General features: G+C 35.7%; 1 pseudogene; it reads left to right on the top strand.

Moving 5' to 3' along the window:
• The first annotated feature begins 2,913 nt into the window (after window positions 1–2,913).
• On the top strand, window positions 2,914–4,605 carry LOC116582272 (annotated as a pseudogene).
• Window positions 4,606–13,371: the final 8,766 nt, after the last annotated feature.

Genomic DNA, 13,371 nt, shown 5'->3' with positions numbered 1-13,371 from the left:
ATAGTTTAAAATCAGGAAGCATAATGCCTCCTGCTTTGTTCTTCTTTCTCAATATTCTGTTCACAATCTTCTGTGGTTTCATATAAATTTTAGGATTGTTTTCTATTTTTATAAAAAATTACTTGAATCTTACAAGGTTGGCATTCAATGTGCAGATAACTGGGTAGTAGGGATATTTTAACAATATTAATTCTATAAGCCATGAGCATGATATATCCTTTATTTATGTCTTGTTCAAATTCTTTCACCAATGTCAGTTTTCAGTGCAGAGATCTTTCACTCCTTGGGTTAAATTTATTCCTAAAGAATTTTCTTTTTGAAGCTATTATAAATGGGATTGTTCTCTTTATTTCTTTTTAAGATAATTTGTTGTTAGTATATGGAAACATTATTGATTTTTTAATGTTGATTTTATATCCCACAACGTTATGGCATTTATTGATAAGATCTAAAAGTTTTGGTGGAATGTTTAGGATTTTCAATATATAAATCATGTCATCTGTAAACAAAGTTAATTTTACTTCTTCCTTTGTGATTTACATGCTTTTTGTTTCTTGTTTTTATCTTATTGCTCTGGCTAGGACATCCAGTACTATTATAATTTAGAGTGGTGTGAGTGGCCACTCATATCTTGTTCTTGATCTCTTAAGTGGAAAATTTTTCGACTTTTCACTATGAAGTATTATATTAGCTGTGGGTTTGTCATATTTAGCCTTCATTGTGTTAAGGTACATTCCTTCTGTACTTAATTTATTGAGAGTTTTATTAGGAATGCATGTGGAATTTTGTCAAATGCTCTTTCTTCCTCTGTATAGGTGGTAATTTGATTTTTTTAACCCTGACCTGAAGGTCTTTTTAAGATTGAGGTATAATTGAAATATAACATTATATTAGTTTCAGGTACACAACATAATGGTTAAATACCTGCCTACACTGCTAAATAATCACAACAATAAGCCTAGTAATCATTTTTCACCATAAAAAGTTTTAATTTTTTTGTGATGAGAAATTTTAGGATTTACTCTCTTGGCAACTTTCAAATATGCACTACAATGTTATTGACTACAGTTACTGTGTTGTACATTACATCTCCATAACATGTATTTTATATTGGAAAGATTTTACTTCTTGACCCCCTTTACCCATTTCACCCAACCCAAAGCCCTCTCCACTCTAACACCCACAGTTCTGTCCTATCCGTGAATTTTGTTTTGGTTTTAGATTTCTCATATAAGTGAAATATGGTGTTTGTTTTTTCTCTGTCTGACTTATTTCACTTACCATAATTCCCTCAAGGTCCATCAGTGTTGTCACAAATGTCAAGATTTCATTTTTTTAATGGCTGAATACTATTACATTGCATTTATATACCACATCTTTGTTATCCATTTATCCATTGATAGACACTTAGGTTATTTCCAAATCTTGGATATTGTAAATAATATTACAATGAACATAAGGGTGTATATATCTTTCAGAAGTAGTGTTTTCATTTTTTTCCATATAAAAGCTTAGTAGTAGAATTGTTGGATAAGATGGTAGTTCCATTTTTAATTTTGTGGAGAAACTCCGTATTGTTTTAAATAGTGGTTGCACCAATTTAAATTCCCACTAACAATGCATGAGAGTCCCCTTTTCTCCACATTTCAGCCAACACTCATTATTTCTGGTCTTTTTGATACTAGCCATTCTAACAGATGTGAGGTGGTATCTTGTGAATTTGATTTTCATTTCCCTGATAATTAGTGATGTGGAGCATTTTTTCATAGGCCTGTTGGTCATCTAGATGTCTTATTTGCAAAAAAGAAATCTACTCAGGTCCTCTGACAATTTTTCAATCAGGTTTTTTTTTTTGCTATTGAATTCTGTGAGTTCTTTATATATTATCTTCATTAATCCTTTACCAGATATGACTTGCAAATATTTTCTTTCATTCAGTAGGTTTCTATTTTTTTTCTTTAAAGATTTTTAATTTGACAGAATAGAGCAAGTAAGCACAAGCAGGGGAAGTGGCAGAGGGAAAAGGAGAATCAGGATTCTTGCTGAGCAGGGAGCCCCATGTGGGGCTTTATGCAGGGCTTGATGTGGGCTCAATCCCAGGATCCTGGGATCATAACCTGAGCAGAGGCAGATGCTTAACTCACTAAGTCACCCTGGTAGCCCATCATTCAGTAGATTTCTTTATCATTTTACTTGATGGTTTCCTTTGCTGAACAGAAGCTTTTCAGTTTGATATAATCCCTTTTGTTTATTTGTGTGCATTTGTGGGTTTTGTTTTGTTTTTTTTTTTTGCCTTTCTTTTAGGTCAGGTACAAGTTGCCAGAACCAATGTCAAGGGAGCTTATTGTGTGTATTTTATTCTAGGAGTTTTCAATTTTTAGGTCTTCCTTTTAAGTCTAAAACATTTGAGTTCATTGTGTATGATGTAAGATAATAGTCTAGTTTCATTCTTTTGCTTGAGGCTGTCTAGTTTCTCCAACAACATTTACTGAAGAGATTATACTTTCCCCATTGTATATACATAGAATTTTTTGTCATGAAATTCAAGTGAGTTTATTTCTAAACTTTCTATTTCCTCCATTGATTTTTGTGTCTGTTTCTTGACAATACCATACTGTGTTAGTTACTATACCCTGTAATACAGTTTTAAATAAAGAATGTGATGCCTCCAGTTTTGTTCTTCTTTCTCAACATTGTTTTGGGTATTCGTGATGTTTATCAGATACATGCAAATTTTAAGATTGTATGCTATTTCTGTGGAAAAATGTCATTGAAATTTTGATAAGGGACAGTAGATGGAACCTAGACTCAAATGGTCCAAAACACGGGATACAACAGCTGGACAGCCTCACAGAACCTTGGAATGTAAGGAGGAGGGCAATAGCTGTGGCAGAAGTACTGGGCAAGCAGAAGATGGCCAAGGAAAGGTCCCTTAAAAAGTCCTTTCAAGACAGTCTTGAAGACATAAAGAAATGGATGAAAGAGAATAGGAATAAAAATTTGCCAGAGATGGCAAATGTAAGTCTTTTGTGACTGCACCATGCCAAATAGTCTCTAACACTTCTAGACTGCAAAAACAAAACAAAACAAAACAAACTACCAAGATAACAACAGAATGTTAGTTTTAACTTTGGAAAATGAAAAATCCAAAGTGAGAGTAGCCCAAGATATCATCCTCCAACTGAGGAAAGAATGTTACTACCTCACGTGTCAGCTACATGCATTGAAAGAAAAACTTCACACCAAACAGAAGAAACTGTTCAAAACTAGGAAATATGTCCCTCTGGAATGGACTCCAATAGTGACAACAACTCGGGGCATTTATTTGTAAGGATATATCACAAGTTCCTCTTTAGGAAGCTCAATTTCCAGGACAAAGAGAATCATTCCAAATAGAAGAGCAAATACCTATTTTTCAAGATAGACTGGGATTTGATTTAGATTCAGATGAAGATAAATCTGCTGATAATGTCTTACCTAGAACTATATCTGTTTATCAAAGTTTAAAGAAATATTTTAACAATCTATGTCAGTTCAATACCTTGGATGATTTTAAAATCAGTCATTTATTTTTTTAAAAATTTTTTCACTTGTTTATTTGACAGAGATCCCAAGTAGGCAGAGAGGCAGGCAGAGAGAGAGGAAGGGAAGCAGGCTCCTTACCAAGTAGAGAGCCCGACTCGGGGCTTGATCCCAAGACCCTGGGATCATGACCCGAGCTGAAAGCAGAGTCTTTAACTCACTGAGCCATCCAGGTGCCCCTAAAATCAATCATTTCTCAGTGCAGCCTTTTGAATCTGAAATAATTAGATGTCTAGACCCACTAGTAAACATGAACATACCTGAAAACATAGAACAAAGTGTTTGTCAATGAAGTAAGGATCAAATTAACTTATCACCAATGTTGACTGACTCAGGAAGACCTATTAAAACAAAAGAAAACATTTTAGAATATAAGTTTGTACAAACTAAAAGTAAGCATAGAGGTGCAGAGGAAGAAAAGGAGACTGGCAAAGCTAATAGAGAAAATAAAAATCTGTATCAAAGTATAGTGGAGCAAATGTAAAAATTAAAAACTGTTTCAAAAAAAAGCTGGATGAATCTGTCACTTCCTGTGATGCTTACAATTTTAATTTGAAAGATGGTATTCATCTCACTCCTTTCTGACAAAAAAAATTGAGCAATGATTCTAACAGAGAAGAAAACAACAATGAATTTGAAGTGAGTATCTGTGAATCAAGTGTTTCAGGAGATTATTCTGATGACCTCTATTTGCCCAGTTGCAAGTTCAGTCTTGAATCAGATAGGAGTACAGTTGCCACATCTCAACCTAAAAAGGCACTAAAATATAGGGATGAAAAAGAGATGGAATATTCTAAGCCTACAATAAACTCCTATCTGTGCACTACCTAAAACTCACAGCTCACCTCATTTTAGCCTGAAGGATATCACCAATGTCTCCTGGCATCTTATAGTGAAAATCAGAAAATTTCTCTTTCTCCAAAAAAGAAATCAGTAGTGTCTCTGTCTAAGTGCAGCTGGGCAGTCAGTATGAATTATAAGGAATCCATACTCATTCAAAACTTACAGATTTGTGTTTCTTGAATTCTCTGATTGTAACAGAAAACGGATTCCAGATGCTGTTCTAAAAATAAAAATATATGAAGCAAATACAGTGAAGTGTTTGTTGGATGCTATTTAAATTCGTCTTACTATAGCTCCTATCTCTCCAAGAGAGAATCTCTAAGATAGTACACAATAGGGTTGGACTGTAGTCATGGAATATTCTTTGAACTGTAGATCACAAAAATTTCTTCAAAACTATACTTCAAATGTGATACTTTTTTTTCATACCATTAATAAATTTCATTTATTTTTTTCCTTTAAATATAAATAACAGGACCTAAACCCTATTTCTTAAACTGCCCCAAAACTCTTAATTTTACTCAGAATGTATCTTCTGCAAAAAATTTTTAGAAATTAATAACCAAATTAAGATGTTTTAATTACAAGCTTTTGGTGTCTTTATTTCTTCCATAAGTGGAAAAATGCTAGAATGAATGCTTTTTGGATACAGGACAAGGATTTTTGAAACTCTTTTTATAATATTGGAATAAATAAATCCTTGACATGTACAGTAGGGTATACCTTAAGTTGTTTGTGAATCCTTTATACCACTGTTCTATTTAAAATTTCAAATAAAATGTGAGATCATTATTAAAGAATTAATGGTTTCTTAGGCTCAGGGAATAGGTAAGTGAATACCAAGCTCTATGTGTACATTGTTTAGTGATACTTCAGCAAAATCACAAATTGTTACACCTTGGACTTTCAGGATAGCTCCCTAATTAGTGGTTACCATGCTGGGGTCAATGCAGATATAGAACATTTCCCTCACCACAGAAATCGTTCTATTGGGTGATTACAAATTAGGTGTCTTTGTACTTTTAATATTTCTGTATTCTTGCTGCAGCATTTATCCATAGACTGTTAAGAATTGTTTTATATTTTAACAATTTACATGAATATTATATTGTAATTTTTTCTTGCAATAGACTTTTAATTAACCATTGTTTGAGATTTATCCATGTTGGCAGATGTAGATTATTTTCATCATTGTACAGTATTTTATTATATAAATAACTTGGACTTATTCTTTTGAGAGATAAATAAAAGAAATTTTGTTAGTTATTACACTGAATGTGTTAATTACTTTTGGTGGTATGGAAATTTTAACAATATTAATTTTTCCAATCCTCAAACATGGAATAGCTTCCTATTCATTTGTGTCTTTTATTTCTTTCATTAATGTCTTGTTTTCAATATGCAGGTCTTTTACCACCTTCATTGAATTTATTTTTAGGTTCATTCTTGTTTATGCAATTATAAATGAGATTGTTTTATCAATTTCTCTTTTGGTAGCTCATTATTAGATGTTTGCATATTTGTTTTCTACCCTAAAACTTCATTACATTCAATTACTAATTGAAACAGTTCTTTTAATTTTTTGTGGAGTCTTTAGAGTCTTTAGAGAAACATTTTTACACAAAAATCTATTGGCTATAGCAAAAGCAGTTCTAGAGTGAAGTTCATAGTGATATAAGTCTAACTTTAGATACAAGAAAAATGTGCAATGAGTTATCTAGCTCTAGACCAAAGGGAACTAGAAAAAAGAACAAAGAAAACATAAAGTTAGTAGAAGGAAGAAAACAACAAAGATGGGTTGGGTTAAATAGGTGATGGAATTTAGGAGTGCACCTGTGAGCACTAGATGATATATGTAATTTTTGAACCACTATATTGTATATGTGAAACTAATATAACATTGCATGTTAACTCACTGGAATTAAAATTAAAACTTTAAAAATTAAACAAGAGTATAGCTAAAAAATTTATAAGTGTTAAATTCTCTTGTTGGATTAATACCTTTATCATTATATGATATCCATCTTTGTCTTTAATTCCAGTCTTTTGTTGACTTTGTCCTATGTAATTATTGATACTCCAGCTTCCTTTTGATTTCCAGTTGCATAAAGTTTTCTTTCATCCCTTATCTGTTCAGTCTGTGTGCCTTATACCTTGAAGTGAGTCTCTTGCAGACAACATATAAATGGAATTTGTTTGTATGGTTGTTTGTTTGTTTTTTTAAAGACTTTACTTATTTATTTGTTTATTTGTTTATTTATTTATTTATTTGTTTGTTTATTTATTAAGAGGCCATGTGAGTGGAAAGAAACAGAGGGAGAGGGACAGGCAGACTCTGTGCTGAGTGTGGAACCCAATACCAGGCTCCGTTCCATGACTCTGAGATCATAACTTGAGTCATAGCTTAACTGACTGAATCAAGACTCAGATCTTACCTGACTGGATCACTCAGGTGCCTGTTTTCTTTTTTAATCAATCCAGCAATTCTATGTCATTTGATGGATGGATTTAATCCATTTACATTAAGAGTTATTAGTGAGAGGCATGTACTTATTACTATTCTGTTACTTGTTTTCTGGTTTTTTTCTTGTTTATTCCCATTTCTTTTTTCCTCTCTTCCTCTCTTCCTTTGTGATGTGATGACATTGTTTAGTTTTATTTTTATATTCCTTTCTCATTATCTTTTGTGTAACTACTATAGGTATTGCTTTGAGTTTACCAAGAGGCTCATGTATAACATCATATATATATGAGTAGATATTAAGTTGACAGCAACTAAAATTTAAGTGCATTTAACATGCCACATTCTTACTTTTTCTCTTGTGTTTTAGGTTTGTTGTCACATTTTACGTTTTTGTGTGTGTATTCTTTAATTACTATAGTTATACTTATCTTTATTACTTTTGTCTTTTTACTTTCATAAGGCTTTATAAGTGATTAATCTATGTTTTTCCTGTATCAGTAAGATTTATATTTTTATAGATTTTCTTTCTACTATTTAATGCTTTTTCTTTTCAGCTTAAAGAAGTCCCTTTAACATTTATGCTAAGTCTTGATTAATGGTGATGAGCACCTTTAGCTTTTGCTTGTCTGAGAAATTCTCTCTCAATTATGAATGGTAGCTTCACTAGATGGAGTAATCTGTGAAGGATTTTTTTTTTCCTTTCAACACTTTGAATTTATCATGTTCCTCTTTTCTGGTCCATTTCTGCTGAAAAATCTGCTGAAATTCTTATGAGGGTTCCCTTGTGTGTAACAAATTGTTTTCTTCTTTCTACATTTGAGACTTACTCTTCAATATTTGAGATTTTAATTATAATGTGACATCAGGAGGATGAGTTTGGATTTATGTCACTTAGAAATCTCTGAAATTCCTGGATCTGGAATTTTTTTTTTCCTTTCCCAGGACAGAGAACTTTTCAGTCATTATTTCTACAAATTAAATTTTTTCCCTTTCTTTCTCTCTTCTTTTGTGACTGCTATAATGCAAATATTGATCTACTTGATGTTGGCCCATAGGTCCCTTAAAGTATCTTCACATTTTTTTTAATTTTTTATTTTTTATAAACATATATTTTTATCCCCAGGGGTACAGGTCTGTGAATCACCAGGTTTACACACTTCACAGCACTCACCAAAGCACATACCCTCCCAAATGTCCATAATCCCACCCCCTTCTCCCAAACCCCCTCCCCCAGCAACCCTCAGTTTGTTTTGTGAGATTAAGAGTCACTTATGGTTTGTCTCCCTCCCAATCCCATCTTGTTTCATTGATTCTTCTCCTACCCACTTAAGCCCCCATGTTGCATCACCACTTCCTCATATCAGGGAGATCATATGATAGTTGTCTTTCTCTGCTTGACTTATTTTGCTAAGCATGATACGCTCTAGTTCCATCCATGTTGTCGCAAATGGCAAGACTTCATTTCTTTTGATGGCTGCATAGTATTCCATTGTGTATATATACCACATCTTCTTGATCCATTCATCTGTTGATGGACATCTAGGTTCTTTCCATAGTTTGGCTATTGTGGACATTGCAGCGATAAACATTTGGGTGCACGTGCCCCTTTGGATCACTACGTTTGTATCTTTAGGGTAAATACCCAATAGTGCAATTCCTGGGTCATAGGGCAGTTCTATTTTCAACATTTTGAGGAAACTCCATGCTGTTTTCCAGAGTGGCTGCACCAGCTTGCATTCCCACCAACAGTGTAGGAGGGTTCCCCTTTCTCCGCATCCTCACCAGCATCTGTCATTTCCTGACTTGTTTATTTTAGCCATTCTGACTGGTGTGAGGTGATATCTCATTGTGGTTTTGATTTGTATTTCCCTGATGCCGAGTGATATGGAGCACTTTTTCATGTGTCTGTTGGCCATCTGGATGTCTTCTTTTCAGAAATGTCTGTTCATGTCCTCTGCCCATTTCTTGATTGGATTATTTGTTCTTTGGGTGTTGAGTTTGCTAAGTTCTTTATAGATTCTGGACACTAGTCCTTTATCTGATATGTCGTTTGCAAATATCTTCTCCCATTCTGTCAGTTGTCTTTTGATTTTGTTAACTGTTTCCTTTGCTGTGCAAAAGCTTTTGATCTTGATGAAATCCCAATAGTTCATTTTTGCCCTTGCTTCCCTTGCCTTTGGCGTTGTTCCTAGGAAGATGTTGCTGCGGCTGAGGTCGAAGAGGTTGCTGCCTGTGCTCTCCTCAAGGATTTTGATGGATTCCTTTCTCACATTGAGGTCCTTCATCCATTTTGAGTCTATTTTTGTGTGTGGTGTAAGGAAATGGTCCAATTTCATTTTTCTGCATGTGGCTGTCCAATTTTCCCAGCACCATTTATTGAAGAGGCTGTCTTTTTTCCATTGGACAGTCTTTCCTGCTTTGTCGAAGATTAGTTGACTGTAGAGTTGAGGGTCTATTTCTGGGCTCTCTATTCTGTTCCATTGATCTATGTGTCTGTTTTTGTGCCAGTACCATGCTGTCTTGATGATGACAGCTTTGTAATAGAGCTTGAAGTCCGGAATTGTGATGCCACCAACTTTGGCTTTCTTTTTCAATATCCCTTTGGCTATTCGAGGTTTTTTCTGGTTCCATATAAATTTTAGAATTATTTGTTCCATTTCTTTGAAAAAGATGGATGGTACTTTGATAAGAATTGCATTAAATGTGTAGATTGCTTTAGGTAGCATAGACATTTTCACAATATTTATTCTTCCAATCCAGGAGCATGGAACATTTTTCCATTTCTTTGTGTCTTCCTCAATTTCTTTCATGAGTAGTTTATAGTTTTCTGAGTATAGATTCTGTGCCTCTTTGGTTAGGTTTATTCCTAGGTATCTTATGGTTTTGGGTGCAATTGTAAATGGGATGGACTCCTTAATTTCTCTTTCTTCTGTCTTGCTGTTGGTGTAGAGAAATGCAACTGATTTCTGTGCATTGATTTTATATCCTGACACTTTACTGAATTCCTGTATAAGTTCTAGCAGTTTTGGAGTGGTTTTCCACATATAGTATCATATCATCTGTGAAGAGTGATAATTTGACTTCTTCTTTGCCGATTTGGATGCCTTTAATTTCCTTTTGTTGTCTGATTGCTGAGGCTAGGACCTCTAGTACTATTTTGAATAGCAGTGGTGATAATGGACATCCCTGCCGTGTTCCTGACCTTAGCGGAAAAGCTTTCAGTTTTTCTCCATTGAGAATTATATTTGCGGTGGGTTTTTCATAGATGGCTTTGATGATATTGAGGTATGTGCCCTCTATCCCTACACTTTGAAGAGTTTTGATCAGGAAGGGATGCTGTACTTTGTCAAATGCTTTTTCAGCATCTATGGAGAGTATCATATGGTTCTTGTTCCTTCTTTTATTGATGTGTTGTATCACATTGACTGATTTGCGGATGTTGAACCAACCTTGCAGCCCTGGAATAAATCCCACTTGGTCGTGGTGAATAATCCTTTTAATGTACTGTTGAATCCTATTGGCTAGTATTTTGTTGAGTATTTTCGCATCTGTGTTCATCAAGGATATTGGTCTATAGCTCTCTTTTTTGATGGGATCCTTGTCTGGTTTTGGGATCAAGGTGATGCTGGCCTCATAAAATGAGTTTGGAAGTTTCCTTCCATTTCTATTTCTTGGAACAGTTTCAGGAGAATAGGAATTAGTTCTTAAATGTTTGGTAGAATTCCTCCGGGAAGCCATCTGGCCCTGGGCTTTTGTTTGTTTGGAGATTTTTAATGACTGTTTCAATCTCCTTACTGGTTATGGGTCTGTTCAGGCTTTCTATTTCTTCCTGGTTCAGTTGTGGTAGTTTATATGTTTCTAGGAATGCCTCCATTTCTTCCAGATTGTCAAATTTGTTGGCGTAGTGTTGCTCATAGTATGTTCTTATAATAGTTTGTATTTCTTTGGTGTTAGTTGTGATCTCTCCTCTTTCATTCATGATTTTATTTATTTGGGTCCTTTCTCTTTTCTTTTTGATAAGTCTGGCCAGGGGTTTATCAATTTTATTAATTCTTTCAAAGAACCAGCTCCTAGTTTCGTTGATTTGCTCTATTGTCTTTTTGGTTTCTATTTCATTGATTTCTGCTCTGATCTTTATGATTTCTCTTCTCCTGCTGGGCTTAGGGTTTCTTTCTTGTTCTTTCTCCAGCTCCTTCAGGTGTAGGGTTAGGTTGTGTACCTGAGACCTTTCTTGTTTCTTGAGAAAGGCTTGTACCGCTATATATTTTCCTCTCAGGACTGCCTTTGTTGTGTCCCACAGATTTTGAACCATTGTATTTTCATTATCATTTGTTTCCATGATTTTTTTCAATTCTTCTTTAATTTCCTGGTTGACCCATTCTAATATTTTTACCATTGTATGTCACAGACTTCTTTTCCCGGGCTGCTTTCAGGATTTTCTCTTTGTCACTGAGACTTGTCAATTTTACTATTAGGTGAAGCGGTGTAGGCCTATTCTTACTGATTTTGAGGGGCGTTCTCTGAACCTCCTGAATTTTGATGCTCGTTCCCTTTGCCATATTGGGGAAATTCTCCCCAATAATTCTCTCCAGTATACCTTCTGCTCCCCTCTCTCTTTCTTCTTCTTCTGGAATCCCAATTATTCTAATGTTGTTTTGTCTTATGGTGTCACTTATCTCTCGAATTCTCCCCTCGTGGTCCAGTAGCTGTTTGTCCCTCTTTTGCTCAGCTTTTTTATTCTCTGTCACTTGGTCTTCTATATCACTAATTCTTTCTTCTGCCTCATTTATCCTAGCAGTGAGAGCCTCCATTTTTGATTGCACCTCATTAATAGCTTTTTTGATTTCAACTTGGTTAGATTTTAGTTCTTTTATTTCTCCAGAAAGGGCTTTTATATCTCTCGAGAGGGTTTCTCTAATATCTTCCATGCCTTTTTCGAGCCTGGCTAGAACCTTGAGAATTGTCATTCTGAACTCTAGATCTGACATACTACCAATGTCTGTATTGATTAGGTCCCTTGCCTTCGGTACTGCCTCTTGTTCTTTTTTGTGTGTTGAATTTTTCCGTCTTGTCATTTTGTGCAGATAAGAGTATATGAAGGAGCAAGTAAAATACTAAAAGGGTGGCAACAACCCCAGGAAAATATGCTTTAACCAAATTAGAAGAGATCCCAAATCGTGAGGGGGTAGAAAGGGTATAAAAAGAGGTTCAAAAAGGAAGAAAAAATAAAGAAAAAAAAAGAAAAGAAAATACTTAAAAAAAAGAAAACAAATAATAAAAATATAAAAAAGAAAAAATATATATATTGTATAAACTAGTTAAAAAATGTTAAAAAAGAAAAAGGTAAAAGTTAAAAAAAAAAATTTACCAGAAGGCGAGAAAAAAAACCAAAAAATGAAAAAGAAAAAAATCAAATTAACTGCAAGACTAAAAAAAATCACAGAGAAAAAGCCATGAGTTCCGTGCTTTGCTTTCTCCTCCTCTGGAATTCTGCTGCTCTCCTTGGTATTGAAACCGCACTCCTTGGTAGGTGAACTTGGTCTCGGCTGGATTTCTTGTTGATCTTCTGGGGGAGGGGCCTGTTGTAGTGATTCTCAAGTGTCTTTGCCCCAGGCGGAATTGCACCTCTCTTAACAGGGGCCGGGGTGAGTAATCCGCTCGGGTTTGCCCTCAGGAGCTTTTGTTCCCTGAGCGCTTTCCGTAGAGTTCCGGAGGACGGTGAATACAAATGGCGGTCTCCTGGTCTCCGACCGGGAGGAGCCGAGAGCCCAGGGCCCCACTCCTCAGTGCGCCCTCAGAGAACAGCGCCCAGTTACTCCCCTCTGCCTGACTTCATGCCGCGCTCTGAGCTCACCGAGCCTGCGACCGGTTTAAGGTAACACCGAGCTGTGAGCATACTGTCGGCTCTGTCTCTGTAGCCGGCTTTCCTGTTCCAATACCCGCAAGCTCTGCGACACTCAGACACCCCCGATCCTTCTGTGACCCTGCGGGACCTGAGGCCACGCTGACCCCGCGTGGGCTTCGCCCCGGTTTAGCCTCTGGAGCAATGTCCCTCAGCGGAACAGACTTTTAAAAGTCCTGATTTTGTGCGCCATTGCTCCGCCGCTTGCCGGGAGCCGGCCCCTCCCCCCGGGGTCTATCTTCCCATCGCTTTAGATTCACTTCTCCGCCGGTCCTACCTTTCAGAAAGTGGTTGTTTTTCTGTTTCCAGAATTGCTGTTCTTCTTCTCTTCGATCTGCGGATGGATTTTCAGGTGTTTGCAATCTTTAGATAAGCTATCTAGCTGATCTCCGGCCAGCTGAAATAGTCTTAGCCTGCTACTTCTCCACCATCTTGACTCCGCCCCCAAGTATCTTCACTTTTTACATTGTTTTCTTACAGTTTCTCTGTTTAGGTGTGTTCCACGGTCCTGTCTTCTAGCTCACTGATCTTTTATTTTGTCTTATCTAGTCTGCTGTTGAACTCCAGTGTTTATTTCTGT

This window comes from Mustela erminea, chromosome X, assembly GCF_009829155.1.
Source record: "Mustela erminea isolate mMusErm1 chromosome X, mMusErm1.Pri, whole genome shotgun sequence".
Classification (NCBI taxonomy): Eukaryota; Metazoa; Chordata; class Mammalia; order Carnivora; family Mustelidae; genus Mustela; species Mustela erminea.
This window is presented reverse-complemented; position numbering and strand designations above follow the sequence as displayed.